Raw genomic sequence first — 15,373 nt, 5'->3', positions numbered from 1 at the left:
AGAGATTTACTAATCACCAAACATAAATACTACCAATTGCCAGTGTACCTCTCACTCCAAATCACAGAATCAAAGTGCACCTAATGTGCACCCACTTTTAAGTACCATTTGCACCATACATAATTAAGGTTCATTAAAATTCATATTTTTGGAATCCAATTTGTGTACCTCCAAGTAAATTGGCTTCATATGCCAAAACACACAGGTGTAATGTGTAAACACCCAGTAGGTACCGATAAATGGTACCATGTGTGGCACGAGCCTGTTATCTTCCAATGATCTGATAACATGACATCAGCACCACTTTGAAATATTGATTTTGAAACATTTACTGATCAGACCATTACTAACTCTGAACTTATTGGTACCTGTAAGCATTTCTCTGTGTTTTGGTTTCCAGAGTTCTTCAATTTGAGGATCACAATGGCTACTTTGAGATGGGAGACTGATGGGGAGATGAACCAGATGTTTACTGTGTACAACATATTGGACCAGAGGATGTCAGCCAGGCCCAGGAGCTTTGGCATGATAGACATGTGGAACCAGATCATGAGCGAGCACCAAAATAGGACAAGGTTCACCACTGCAATGATAACCTGCATCATAGTGACACAGAACAGCTTCAAAAGAGGATAGCCAGGTGGGGAGGCAACATGTAGATCCCTGCAGTAACTTTCAATATCCTAAGCATACCTGAGCATTACTACAGATTTTACAGATATTTATCTGTCCAATGTATACCAGGTAGATTTTTTTATAACCCTTTAGTAGCTACTGTGATAATTAGTTCATGGGGATAATTAAAATGGAATTGGCAAATATTGTTCTATTAACTGTGGCTATGATTCCCATGTTGTTAATTTATTTAATAATGTGTATAATATTCACAAGTATGACCATTCTAGATGTGCATATGTTTTAAAACATCTAACTACTTAATTTAATATAGCCACTGTCCTCGTGCATCACTTACACCTATAGTGCTAAGGCCACGGATGACTGCATACTTTATAGTTTTATGTTATAGCACCACAGTATCACCTACTGCACCATTATAGGTTGGAATAATAACACATACATAACTTCATTACACGAAACCTACTAAGAAAGTACACAAACATGTCTACTTAAGCCAAAAAGGAATACTTGTCCAACTGCTTACACATATGTTTTCAGTTATGTGTTGATAGCTGTTATTTCTGCATAACAAAATATCCAATAATTGTTTGCAGTTTCTGTATTCATCTGTTCTCCTCAGGACTTCCAATAAACACCTGCAGTACTAGGTTTCTAAAATGAAACACCTGCTGACTGTTAGCTCAGCCTGTAAGGCAACCAGCCAGCATGTCTAAATTTTGGCATGCTGTGAGCTGAAATCCACATAGGGAAAATATATATCTGTGATTGTTATCTTGGTTTAATTCACCAATAGCTTTTCGTTGTAGAAGTTTTTTCCAATACTGGATATTAATGTTTATGTTTTACATGGTTACAAATATCTAAGTTAGTCTTCGAATTGCTGTGAATATGCATATAATCTGTAATAATCTGATAGCATCAGCTTTCTAACTACAGGATTTGTACAGCAGCACCTGATTGTTTAGTAGTAGTATATATTGCTTGTTAGCTTGGCTTGTGATGAAACTGGCCAACATGCCTACATTTTGGCATGCTGTGTGTTCAGATCCAGGGAAGGGACACATATCTATCTGAACTGTTATCTTGCTTTAATGCACCCATAGCATTTATTTAGAGAAGCATATTTCATTTGTTGATATTAATGTATATTTTGAGGATGATTGCGAAGGACTTGGTTATTTGTTGAATTACTACAAATATGTTCATAATCCATAACATTCCTTTAGCATCAGCTATGTAACAGCAGAGACAGTAAAGCTTGCTAAATGCTGATCTTTGAGCAATTCATCGGTTAATATTGCATACTTTGTAAAAGTGCTAGCAAGGTCTTTTTTATCATGAAATATTGCAGTCAGTTCTAGAATAACATCATCCTCAAGTTTGGAGGTGGGGTGGGCAGACTAAGAGTTGAAATGCTGAACAGGGAAGATGTATGTTTTTTTCCTAGTGATGTGTACTTTGGAAAGGAATACCATGGTCCTTGTATATATCTTACTGTGTCCCTTATGTAGAGCAACATGTATAGTTCTGTTCACAGAGCTTTATGCTACATGACACTGTCCCACTGTCTGGGGAAATGATGCTCTCCATGACTGTTAATGTTTTTGAATACAGTGCTGACATGAATGTAATGTTCAGACTGTTTAGCTACATGTCTAGAACATGTTCATACTTTGAAATCCTAAGCCAAGATCTTTATTAGTAAACCATACCCCATCCAGATGATGTCATAAAATTATTTATTGTCATTGTATTCAAAAGAGGTGTGTTGCCAGTTAAGATGTGTTAGCTAGGCAGGTAGCTCTTAAGATTATAGTTTGGCTATAGATTGTGATTATAGGTTTGAATCTCATGTCCTCCAGTTGGTGTTTGAAGATATTAACATCTCCATGTAAAAATGTCAACTGTATATTATGATTACCTAATGTTCTTCAGAAATAATTGTTTGAAAACTGGACTGAGAGATGTATATTATTGTTATTTGAGAAATACATCATTCATGCATTCTTTTTTCTGATTTAAATTGAGGAGGATCACAGCAGGAACAGAGATGCACATCAAGCAGATGCATAGGCTTGTGGAGCAGCAGAGGAAGAGAAGTATGTTGATTATTTTTCCTGTTTTATGAAATGAAATGCATCTTCCCCTGTTTATAGGACTGTATTTTTCACAATAACATGTATATTGATTTGGATGCAGGAACACCCATTATGCATAAGTAAGATAAGTTACATTACCACATGATAATTTTGCTTACAACTGTGAATGAAATCCAAAAATATTGAACTTTCTTGTGGCACTGAGCCATTGTTTCAGCACACAGTTTTTGAATTGTACTCCACAACCTAAATTACAGTTGGGTTCGTACACCAGTCACACATTGAGGTAGATGTTTTACATAAAATTTTAAGTTCTTTCTCTGCTGTATATGTTGTATGTTATGTCATATTTCATGTATGGCTGTTTTCCACTTTTTGATGTGTTGTGAATAACCTGCCTATTCACATAGTGAACGGGTGTCTGTTTGCACTGCTGTTTCTAAACTGTGTGGTATACCCTTCAATTTCAAATATTTATCATACTGCTTGCCTATTGCCCACAATATTGTCATATCACTTTCTCCTCATTTTAACAATGGCACTTTGTGTCTGTTCATATAAATCATTGAAATGCAGACAGTAAAATCTCTTGATTTGAGGATTCATACATTCTTACAAAGTTAATGACCTGGGTGGGTGTGTCTAAGTATATAGAATTGTTGAAAAAGAACACTGATGGACAGTTTATGAATAGGACAAATAGGGTCATACATTTATGTGGCAACTCTGTCTATAATGGACATGTGTCAGTCTCTGTGTAAAATTTATTTATTTATTTATTTATTTTTACATTTGTTGGCTGGGAATGTCTGGCTGGGCTAAAAGCCTGTTTTCAACAGAGGCCTGGGAAGAAAAGCTCCAGATAATACAAATTTTACATTTCAAGGTAATCTAAGAAATCATGTAATAATACATTGTGCATAAAATAAAAAAAAAACAAAAATTAATATTGTGTTACAAATAAAGACACAAATGCTTGGGAAATTACATGAAAGCAATAGCAACAGGTAGGTTTTTCCATTACTGTTTTAGATGTGATATAAATATATGAATTATACCAATGTCTTAGTAGGTGACTACATAGAGGAAAGGTAAGTGTGGAGGGGAAGAGAAGGACGGATTAGGTAAGAAGCAATAGAGGTTGGTTATAAGAGAAAATAGTGGGTAGAGAGAGGAGAAAGAAGGTATAACTGTTAGATGGATAAATTCAGGGAGGGTGAGAGCAGTGGCAGGTCCATTGTCTTTTAAGGTATTCTTGTATAGCTGATTTACATTGTTTGGGATGTGTAAGCGTTCTGATTTCAAGAGGGAGTTTCTTCCATGCTATAGAGGGGTGGTAGCGATATGTATTGCACCCAGATTTAGACTTGGGTTTATAGATATATAATAGATCTTGGTTTGAACTCTGGAGATTTCTTGTAGGGGAGTATTGAGAGATGAGGGAGCGTAGTGCTGGACAATAGGCTGGCTGATATAAAACTGAGTGTATGAGTTGGAGCTGTGAGAAGAGAAGTAGGTGAGGTAGTTCAAGCCAGTTTAAGTATTTTAGGGAGAGACAGTGGTGGGATTTATGTTTGTTGAGCTGAGAATCTGGCTATCTTGTGATAGGTTGACTCTACTTTAGTAAGTAAAGAGGAGTTTAGATTTGTGAGAATTTAGGAGTAAGCATGACTGAAAGGAATCCTAGCTTCAGAGGTGAGAATTTTTTTTTATTTTTATACAGAAGTCCTAGTTTCTGGTATAATCATATTCTGCTGTGTTATGATATTCATGGGACTGTTCTGTGTTATAGATATTTTTTTTCTTTCCTGTTGTGTTTTACAATTAATCTTTACAGAGCATGGGACCCATGGACATTATCTGATCAAAACACTATTATGAGTGCATGATAGGCCACTGCCAAAGTCTTCCAAGGATGATGGTGATGATGACGATGATGATGGTAACAATGATGCTGAGGAACATGGACCATCCCCTGCCCAAGCCATCATGCCTGCACCCTGGAGGAGATGTCGACATGCCCAGAATTGAGACGCTTATTGGGAGAAGATCTGGGAGGTCATGACCATTGTGTTCTGAACACAGATAAAGGAGACAATGGGGCCATTATCTGGGGTTATGCCATGGGCTATTTGGGATTCATATAGAGTGATAGCTCATGAGTCATTCGGGCGTCTGTGCCCCATCAGCCTGGTCGATCTGGTCCGTAAGTATTGTCTGTGTACTCCACTTCTGTTATGCTGGCAACATGGTGATTGCCATTTCACTGACTGGGCTTTATATGCACTCTTGTGCTTGCATACCATGTATCTGTCATATTTATGTGTTATTGACATGTGATATTTACTTCTGTTTTAATGTGTACATGATACAGATTAACACATTACACTTTCCTCCCACATTCAACTGTCCATGCTTTGTGGCAGTTAACCTACAGCTGGTGGTGCAAGACGTAGCCTTTAAACATGTGTTTTACTGGGGCAAATGACAGACAACATATGTTGTCGAAACTCCTTCACTAATAGTGTGATATGTCTTGGAATTGTGTTTTGCTATATCAGGCATGTGCAAAAGATAGACACGTCATTCCACATGTGTTATGGATGACAGCTGTCATGATGTCCCACTGCCATGATGTGGTGTTGTGTGTCATGGGCTGGCAATACTGATGCCATGCAGGATCATATACAGGTATATCCTGTCTAAGTGCAATCCTACTTTTTTACCTGCATCAAACAGCAATGTATCATTAATCTATGCGCAATGTTACAGATAACAAATTCTTTAACAGTGCATTATGTCAAATTTGTTGTATGTAGCATTTCCACATCCATTACATACTGATATCAGTTTACACCTTCTTGTACACATTAACTGAATGTACATTTGTGTGCACATAGTCGGATACATACTGACACACAAATGTACCTTTAACATGTGAGCATTCACTGAGTTACTGCTGATGCATTGTAATGTTCACAGGAGTGCCTCCTGCTCTGTAATAAGCAAGGTGGTTGACATAAACCTGCGTTTCTTTATTTGACATGTCATGACAGTATTTGTGCTTGTAATTTTTAGCTTGCTTACCTATGCACGTGCATGTGGCATAATTGTACATTACTATGTATGTGTGTTTTATACATGTCCATTTCTGTGACAATAGCAATCAATCTGCCCATTTGACATACAATTTTGATTTGGTTAATGCATTTATGTTTAGCTTTTACAGCACACTGTGTACAGTTTGCATTATGTCAACTTTCCTTGTCCTGTTTTTCCCTGAAGTAGTTTGTTCACCTCCCTTCCACCTTCATATTTCTGTATTATATTTTGCATATATGTTTGCCTTTGTAGCAGTTATTCACCATTGCCATGTATTGTTTTAGTGACATGGTGAACGTATGCCAAATGTATGCCCATTTTATGATGCAGGATATCTGAGCATAAGTCACTGGCTATTGCTTGCAATACATCCTTGTTCTTATTATACCTGTAGGTTAACCAGGATACATTGTTGAAACTCATTTGCACAACCTAATATGCTTTTTTAAGGGTTTATATCATATATATGAAGTTCCAAAAATGTCAAACACCATATGTTCGAACTTGGAATTTCAAATATTGAAAACATTGGAAGCTCAGAATAGCAAATTTTTTCCCTGGAAAAAAAATTGCTGTTCTGAGAAACATACACACAACAAAAGCACACCAAAATAAATAAACCACACACATACAGTTAACAAAACCCAACCCCACACTAAACCACACATACATTGCTAACTATCCATTTACCTTAACCTGCACCCTAACCCTAAGGTCCGTAACTCTTGCACCACAGTGGAGGAAATAGCGAAGCCATGGAAAGGCCCACCAAAATCTTGCCCTAGGTAAGATTTTGATGTTCCGGGGCTTCACTATTTTCACCATTCGATAATTTGGGTTCGATGTTTTCACATTCGACGTTTTACCTATTCGGAATTTTAATATAAACCCGTTTTTTTAAGCTGCAGTTTTATACATTTTTAAATATTCTTACATGTTATTGTTGTTTGTATGTTTTTTGACCTGGATTTCATGTGCATTCCATTTTGGCCATTAACAGTCATGCATGTACACCTACACCTCTGTGTTGCCTTTGACATGGCATATGTGTGTAATGCATGTGCATTCTATTACATGTTTTTTTTTTTGAGTTTGTATACCCACTTGTGTATTTACCAGCCATTTTGCTGCTTTTTCAGTAGTACTGCTGTTTGGCACTGTGCTTGGTTGTTTGCTTTTCGCATGCATGGTTGTAGGTTTGGTTCTGCCCACTGCTAGGGTAATCTAGCATTATTATACCTGCATTTGGTCATCTGTGATGTTGCTTGGCTTACAGTTGCACTGCTGACTGACTACTTGAGTATGTATTCATTTATCCAATGTGTACTGTGATCCGTATGTTTTACCCTCAAAGACACATGTACCATTGGTCATACACATACAGGTATGACTGCCCCAAAGTTTGCAACACATCGTAACGTGCATAGGTAGATATGTTTTTCTGAATTTCACTATGGCTGGTATGCATCCCCACCCTGCTTGACAACTTCACACTGCTCATGTTGTGCAATGTGCCATCTGTGTAACTTACCTGTCCTTTTACTGTTTTTTTTTCCAACCTTGTCTACCACGTGTTGTGATATTTGTTATACCTTCTGTGATGTCCTTCTTTTCCCTTTTCCCTAGGTTAACCTTTCCTTCTATTCTTAAAAAAATGGTGCCTATTCCCACCAAAAAAAAAAAAATAAAAATAAAAAATAAAAAATATGCCCAGGCATGCCCCTCTGACTTCCCTTAAGATTTTCTTATTCCAAGATGCCTCTTTTGTGCCACTCTTCTTTACTCATGCACCACATCTTCTTTTATAGCTCCCACTCTCCTTAGGTATGTGCATTACTTCTGTTCCCCAAACAAGTCCTGAACCCATTATTAGCAAATTTTAGCTATGGTGATGTAACCATGACTGGCTTCCACCATTAATTTTTTTATTAGAAAATGTATGGATCCCATAAAGTCCAAGCTGCCATATTTGATTAATATATGTGTTAAGGAGATATCCATAACTCTCTCGGAACTTTTTGGAAAGAAAGAGCGAAAGAGTGCTGTCAATATATATTTGTTTTACTAATGTCATTGCAGCTTAGAAGCACGTATATTGTATTGGTGAATAAATTACAGAAATATCTGTAATGGTCTGAGACATTTCTAGGTCTATTCCTGCAAGTTTATGTTACAAATATGATGTGGCTTTCATTGGGATAGTTAGCATTTTTTTTAGTATCATAACATACATAGTCAGTTGTATTCCATAGTTGCCCTTAACCTTACTGGACAGATTCTGTTTATATATATATATATATATATATATATATATATATATATATATATATATATATATATATAAATATATATCTGGGTGTGTGTGTGTGCCTGTATAACAGGATGCTTGAATTGTGATTATCTTTCCACAACTTTGTTACTGTACAACGGGATTGGATAACCACTTTTCATTACTTATGGATTACGTGTGCATTTCTATAGTGTGCCATTCATACTGTGATACTCCATTGTGCTTTGAGCTATTGTGAGATTTTTGTCCTACACTTGCTTATTTCAGTATTATTTGCAAGTTTTGTGCTGATATCGGCATAATGTGCTGAATTCCACAAACGTTACAGAATCGAGCCAGCTATACTTTTTTGTCTATGCATCTTTTAACACCTGGATATCCCAAGCAAACAGGCAAACTAATAAGTTAATAAAGGGTCTATAGTACATGATTGAATGATTAGGTGATCGAAAGCAAAAAGCAACGAACAGCCAATGTTTCTCCACTGTGGAGCAATCTCGGAGTTGGTCTATTTAGTTGGGGGGGGTGGGAGGCACAGCTCCCCACATCAGGGGGTGGGGGCAAAGCTACCACTTAGTTTGACTGTAAAGTTCTTTTTTTTTTTTTGTGGACGACTGTAACGTTTCCCAGCGGTGTTCGCTGTTTTGCAGTTCGATATTACGTGGTTGATGTTTAGGTGTTTGATCACCTAATCATTCAGTCATGTAATGTAGACCTTTAATAAATTGTGTGTGTGTGTGTGTGTGTGTGTGTGTGTGTGTGTGTGTGTGTGTGTGTGTGTGTGTGTGTGTGTGTGTGTGTGTGTGTGTGCATATGGTGATAAGCATGCGAGTTTATGTATGTGTGCTTGTATATAGGTATTTAGAGATATTTGAATATTTATAATATAACTACCTAGGAAAATTACATTTTTATCCAATGATCTGTTTCATGGGAAAAATATGCAAAATTTTATTTTGCATGAATATCTGTTCTCATGAAATAGTCACATTTCAACAAAATGTCTTGAATACCATGTTTACTTCACTTTGCACTTGATGGGAAATTGTTGAGACTACAAAATGACTTGTTAGCAAAGTAACTCCTAATACGACTTAGCACAGCCTTACTCAGAATTATTTGCAATTTATAATACTTTCATTAAAGTTTACTAAACCCTGTACCAAATGGGTGTCTCAGCACCTACAATAAAATAAAGTTACCTAACTTACACACGTAGCTTCACTTAAAAATCATGACTCAAAATGACTTGGGAGTTTTAATGACTCATGATGTAAAATTATATTTAACTAAAGATGAGAAAAGATTTGCAATATGGTATGACTCACAAATCAAAATATTTTGGTGTGAGATCACTTGTGACTCAAAGTAATCTGAATATGAAATAATGTTGGACTTAAACCCTATGTAGAATGAAATTAGTTTTCTTGTTTCGCTGCAATTCTGCATCACAAAGGTTCCATAGCACCTGTGAAGGCTGCCAGCCCAGCTAGCTGTAATTTTGTAAATAATTCTGTTATATGTGAATAGTAATATAGTTTGTATGCTTGTCTTAAAATGTAAGAAAACTATGTGTTAGTTAAACTGTAGGTTATGTGCTGAGCTTCAAGAAAGTAACCACAGTGTACCCTACTGGAAAAGAAGAGTTAACTTGCAAACTCAAAGAAAATAAGTGGATTGTTTACGATGGTGTTTATCTCAGCTAGGAGACAGAATGTCTGCAGCTAGAAATTCTATTTTCTGGAAACAGAAATAATTACAGGTTTCAAAGGTAAAGTGTGTAACTGTTTTATGACATCCAGTTCTAGGCAAACTTTTAAGAGATAATTATTTTTGACACAGAGGTGCTAAAATTTTAAGTTTCTGTTAGCCAGAGACCTGAAGGCAGAGGTGTCAAATAGTGCTATCTTCCAGCTAACCCAGCAGTAATGTGCATTATTAATTTAAGAGCTATCTCTCAGGGAACGTCTGTGCATTTTGTATTTGACTTTGGACCTAGAAACATACTCTCATCAGCACTTCTCATCTGTATTTGTCTGGCTTTGTAAGTAAGGCATTAGTGCATAGTATCTCTTAGATGTAGAATGGTAAGAATACAGTAAATATTAGTTTAGATGTTTTTTCTATTTATTTGACAGTATTTTAAAGTATTTCTTGTGATTTTGAACTCTGTTGTCACTATGGTGAGTTATTGAGTATTGTCTTGTGCTTTTATTATTTATTATTAAATATATTTAAACCTTTTAATTGTGGCTTGTTTGTTGAGAGATAATTAAGCTCTTAGAGTAATTGCATATGTATTTGGTAACACTGTACAGGGCACTCTTAAATAGCCTTAGTCTTGGTCACATTTACCATTTGGATAAAAGTAACATTACACAGTGGAATTGTTCACCCATTGTAAGGTCCTTATGGTAGCTGATAAGTAGTGGTTGGCTGCAGTGATTTCAGTGATTTTTACCTTATATTCTGGGCAGAAGAGGGCATAGCTAGTGAACCTGTGCCAGCCTTCCCCAGGAGTGTCTGTGTGTTTGTATATAAATCAAATTGCAAAGTGTGTGTGTGTGTGTTTGTGTGTCTGTGTGTCTGTCAGCTACTTGGGCAAGGACACAAAGCACTGGTTGGACAGAGAGGGTGCTGGAGGTTTTGCCTTGACCACTCGACTGAGATCTTAACCCTATAGCTGTGCCAGTGGGGAGTCTTACTGGGGGTCTGCAGAGAGAAGGAGAAACCAGCCCCAGACTGACTGTGTTCTCTGTGTGCTCATAAGGGAAATTGTACTTTACTGTGTGTGTACTTGTCATCCTCCCAATGTGACGTCCCTCATTGATGCTAGTGGTGAGGATTGAGTCTCCTTGATTACTGAGCCAGTGTAAGGGCATCATATATTAATTGTTTGGCAGTGTTGTGATAGCCACATCACATAGTAATTGGTTGATAATGGTGAGATAGCCACATCACATACTAACTGGCTTGTAGTGGTGTGGATATTGAATTCTTGTAGCTTGTGTACAGTGGTCAATGAAGGTGTTTTTGTACTCTAAATCAGCCATGCAGTGAACATTCAGAGTTCATATCACAATTGTTCTATTTCTTTTTTTAGCTTAGTTAGTCAGGGAGAGCAAGCAAGCATGTCAGCAGAGGACTATGACAAGTTGACAAGGAGATTGATAAGGAAGTTGATGTGGTTTGAACTTGTATATACTGTTAGAAACATTTTTGTTGCAACTATCTGATGAAATCTCACTAAGGGGTGAGACGAAAAGCGCTTTATGGTTACTGTTTTTTATTTTTATCATTTGAAGGAAAGTCTGAAGAATAAACTTTGGAAACTACTACTGTGTGCGTGCCTCAAGCCCTCTTGCCTGCATTTCTGTTTTTGCAGTTACCTGTTTCAGTATTCCAAGTCTGTCTAGTGAGGCAATGCTGCCAGAGGATGTCAGACTTCCTGTGGAAGGGGACCTGGGAAGGGTTACAAAGAGAGAGTTGAGACAGGCTCAGTTCTCACACCTTACATTACAATGCCGGAGAGATGTAGCTAGTGAAGCACCTGATTCTCAAGGGAAAGGAGTATCTGTATACTGGGACAAAGGGTTACCTGCCTAGAGAGTGGACCTCTGAGGAAGGGCTGGAGGGTGAGAGAATACAGCAGTTGGTAGTGCCTAGAGCCTACTGTCTGGCACTTCTACCCTTATCCCATGATATTCCCTTTGCAGATCATATGGCCATAAACCATATGAAGAGAAGTATTATGCAGAACTTCTATTGGCCTGGGATTTCCAGAGATGAAACAGGGTACTGCAGGAATTGTGAGCAGTGCCAAAATGTAGACAAGGCAGGAGACAAGTTGAAAGCTCCTTTGATACCTTTGCCTATGATTGAGGAGCCAATTCAGTGGGTAGCTATGGATATTGTAGGGCCTCTGAGTACCCCAAGTTCCACAGGGAAAAAGTGTATACTAGTGGTAGTAGAGTATTCTACCAGATACCCTGAGGCAGTGGCTCTGTCCTCCATTGAGGCAGTAAACATGGCAAATGCTTTGTTAGAGATTTTCAGCAGGGTAGGTTTCCCAAATGAAATGCTGACAGAGGTGCCAGTTTCATGTCAGACATGCTGGCTTGTCTGTGGAAGTACTGTTGGGTGAAGCACCTAAAGACCACCACGTACCATCCCCAGGCTAATGGCCTTGTTGAGAGGTTAAACTCTACACCCAAGACCATGGTACATGCATTTGCATATGAGTTTAAGAGTGACTGAGACAAATATCTGCCCCATCTGTTTGCTTACAGAGAGGTGCCCCAAGAATCCCCAGGTTTTTCACCCTTTAAGTTGCTGTATGGGCATAGGGTGAGGGGTCTCTAGATTTATAGCAAGGTGAGTGGGAGGGTGAGTGTGAATCCCACAAAGAGTCTGTTGTGGCATAGATCCTAAACCTCAGGACAAGGCTCAGGTAACTCATGGGCTTGGCCCAGGGAACCTGGCAGAAGCCCAACAGCAGAAAAAGGTCTGGTATGACATGAATGCTCATGCTAGAGAGTATGCTGTAGGGCAGCAGGTAATGGTTGTCATTCCTGTCAGACACAGGAAGCTGCAGGCAGTCTGTGAGGGACCCTACAGGGTAGTAAGGAAGGTCAGTGATAACTAGATGGTGGAACTGCTAGGCAGGAGGTGGGGGCACAAAATGTACCATGTTAGCATGATGAAAGCATACCATGATAGGGAAGCTCTTGTGCTGAGTATTTCCAGTAGATTGCAGGAGGTGTCTGAGGGAGATCTGGTGACTGAACTCCTCAGTGAGGCGTGGACTGACACCTCAGTGGAAGGGGTAGTAATGTCCAGGCAGCAATCCCCTACCCAGGTTTGAGATATCTGAGCATTGTTACAGGAGTTTTGGGACATGTTCACTGGGAAACCAGGGTGCACCCACTTGGTACAGCACCATGTGGATACAGGACCTAAAAGGCCTATTAGGAAGCCCCCTTATAGGGTGCCTGAGAGAGGCAAACAGACTCTTAGGGAAGAGATGCAAGAAATGTTGGAACTAGGGGTAATTCAGGAGACCAGCAGTCCCTGGGCCTCCCCAGTGGTGCTAATACCAATGATGGATGGCAGCATTGGGTTCTGTGTGGACTACAGGAAATTAAATAGTCACACAGAGTCAGATGTTTACCCCATACCTAGGACAGATGAAGCCCTAGAGCAACTAGGTAGGGCTAAGTATCTTACACCACTGATCTTATCAAGGGTTACTGGCAGGTGCCCTTGACTCCCAGTGCTAGAAAGAGGTCAGCCTTTGTGAATCCTTTTGGGGCTTGTATGAGTTCACAAAGATTCTCTTTGGGATAAAAATGCTTCAGCAACTTTCCAGCAACTGGTAGATCATATCCTAAAAGGAGCAGGAGATTTTACCCTTGCTACCTAGATGATATTGCCATCTATACACATTCCTGGCAAGAGCACCTTCAGCATGTTAGGGAGGTGCTGGGCAGACTACAGAGGGCAGGGTTGACCATTACTCCCAGGAAATGTCAAATGGGTATAGCAGAGGTCTCCTACCTGTAACATAATTTGGGGAGTGGTAAGATCAGACCAGAACTTTCCAAAGTGGAAGCCATTCAGGCATGGCCTGTACCTGTTACTAAAAAGAAGACCTGACAAAGATAAGGTAGTATGAACCCCAGCATGTGAGGAGGCATTCCAAAGCTTAGACATTTTGGAAGGAACCCCCCCCCCATGTTAGCCACTCCAGATTACAGCAAATAATTTGTTGTGCAGGTGGATGCTTCAAGCTTAGGGGTGGGGGCTGTAGCATCTATATCACGTTATCAAAATCTTACTACATTGAATCACTAAAGGTTGACCTCTAGTGATCGATGTAGTAAAACATCAAATAACGCTTAAAAAAAAAAAACAAACAAAAATAAAAACTAACTAGCGCCCTGCAACCCCCCCACCCCCCCTACTTAAATATTCCAACTCCAAGACCGCACTACATTGAGGTAAACAGACATCTCCCCCTACGGAGATTTCCATTTACCTGCACAATGTTCTGCACTTTCGATGTTGTGGTGCCGACAATATCAGCTTTGATATTGTCGACTTTTGACATCATGAAGTAGACCTGGGGCTGTACTTAGCCAGATTTCTTCAGAGGGAGAACAGCCCCAGTGGTTTATCTCAGTTGTAGGCTTCAACCCAGGGAGGAATGCTATGCAGCTGTAGAAACGGAATGTCTAGCCATAGTATGGGCACTGCCGAAACTTCAGCCTTATCTATATGGAAGGAAATTCACTGTAGATGCAGGCTACAGTCCCTTAACATGGTGCCAGCTAGCAAAATTGCTAAAGTTACTAAAGTGGAGTCTAGGATTGCAAACATATGATATGACAGTACAGCACCACAGTGGGGTTAGCAAAGCCAATGCAAATGGTCTCCTAAGACAGGGAATGGGGTAAGGTATTCCTATATAGGCTCAACTGTCCCAAGCAAAGTTTTTCAAGGGTCACTTGAAAAACTAGCTTGCGTTCTCATGGGGGGGGGGGGATTGTGAAGGCTGCCAGCCCAGCTAGCTGGAATTTTGTAAATATTTCTATGTTATTTGTGAATGGTAATATGGTTTCTAAGCATGTCTTACAAATGTAAGAAAACTATATGTTATGTTAAACTGTATCATGTGCTGAGCTTCAAGAATGTAACCACAGTGTACCTTACTGGAAAAGAACAGAGTAAAAAACACGAACCAAGAAGAAAAACTGTGCAGAAACATGGAGACACCAACAGCTAAAACAGAAATGTTTTATTTTGTAGTTGTAAGCGCTTTCACACCATTCGGTGCTTCCTCAGACAATATACAACTTGAAAAAAGCAACTTAAATAGATCCTATACAAATTCAAACAGACCAATAAAAATCACCTATCATTAATGATTCATACAGATTTAAAGAGATACTAGATAAACAAGTCTAAAATACAGAGTATCACTAAAACATATATATAGTAAACGCTGGACATTGGAAAAAAAACAGAGTTAACTTGCAAACTCTTAAGAAAATAGATGAATTGTTTATGATGGTGTTTATCTCAGCTAGGAGACAGAATGTCTGCAGCTAGAAATTCTTTCTGTTGCCTGGAAACAGAAATGATTACAGGTTTTAAAGATAAAAGTGTGGAACTATTTTACAACTTTCAGTTCTAGGCAAACGTTTCAGAGAGATATTTATTTCTGACAAAGAGGTGCTAAAAT

Source organism: Protopterus annectens, chromosome 11.part0 (assembly GCF_019279795.1).
Source record: "Protopterus annectens isolate FY-2018-M chromosome 11.part0, PAN1.0, whole genome shotgun sequence".
In the NCBI taxonomy this organism is placed as follows: domain Eukaryota; kingdom Metazoa; phylum Chordata; order Ceratodontiformes; family Protopteridae; genus Protopterus; species Protopterus annectens.
Note: the sequence above shows the minus strand (reverse complement) of the source record.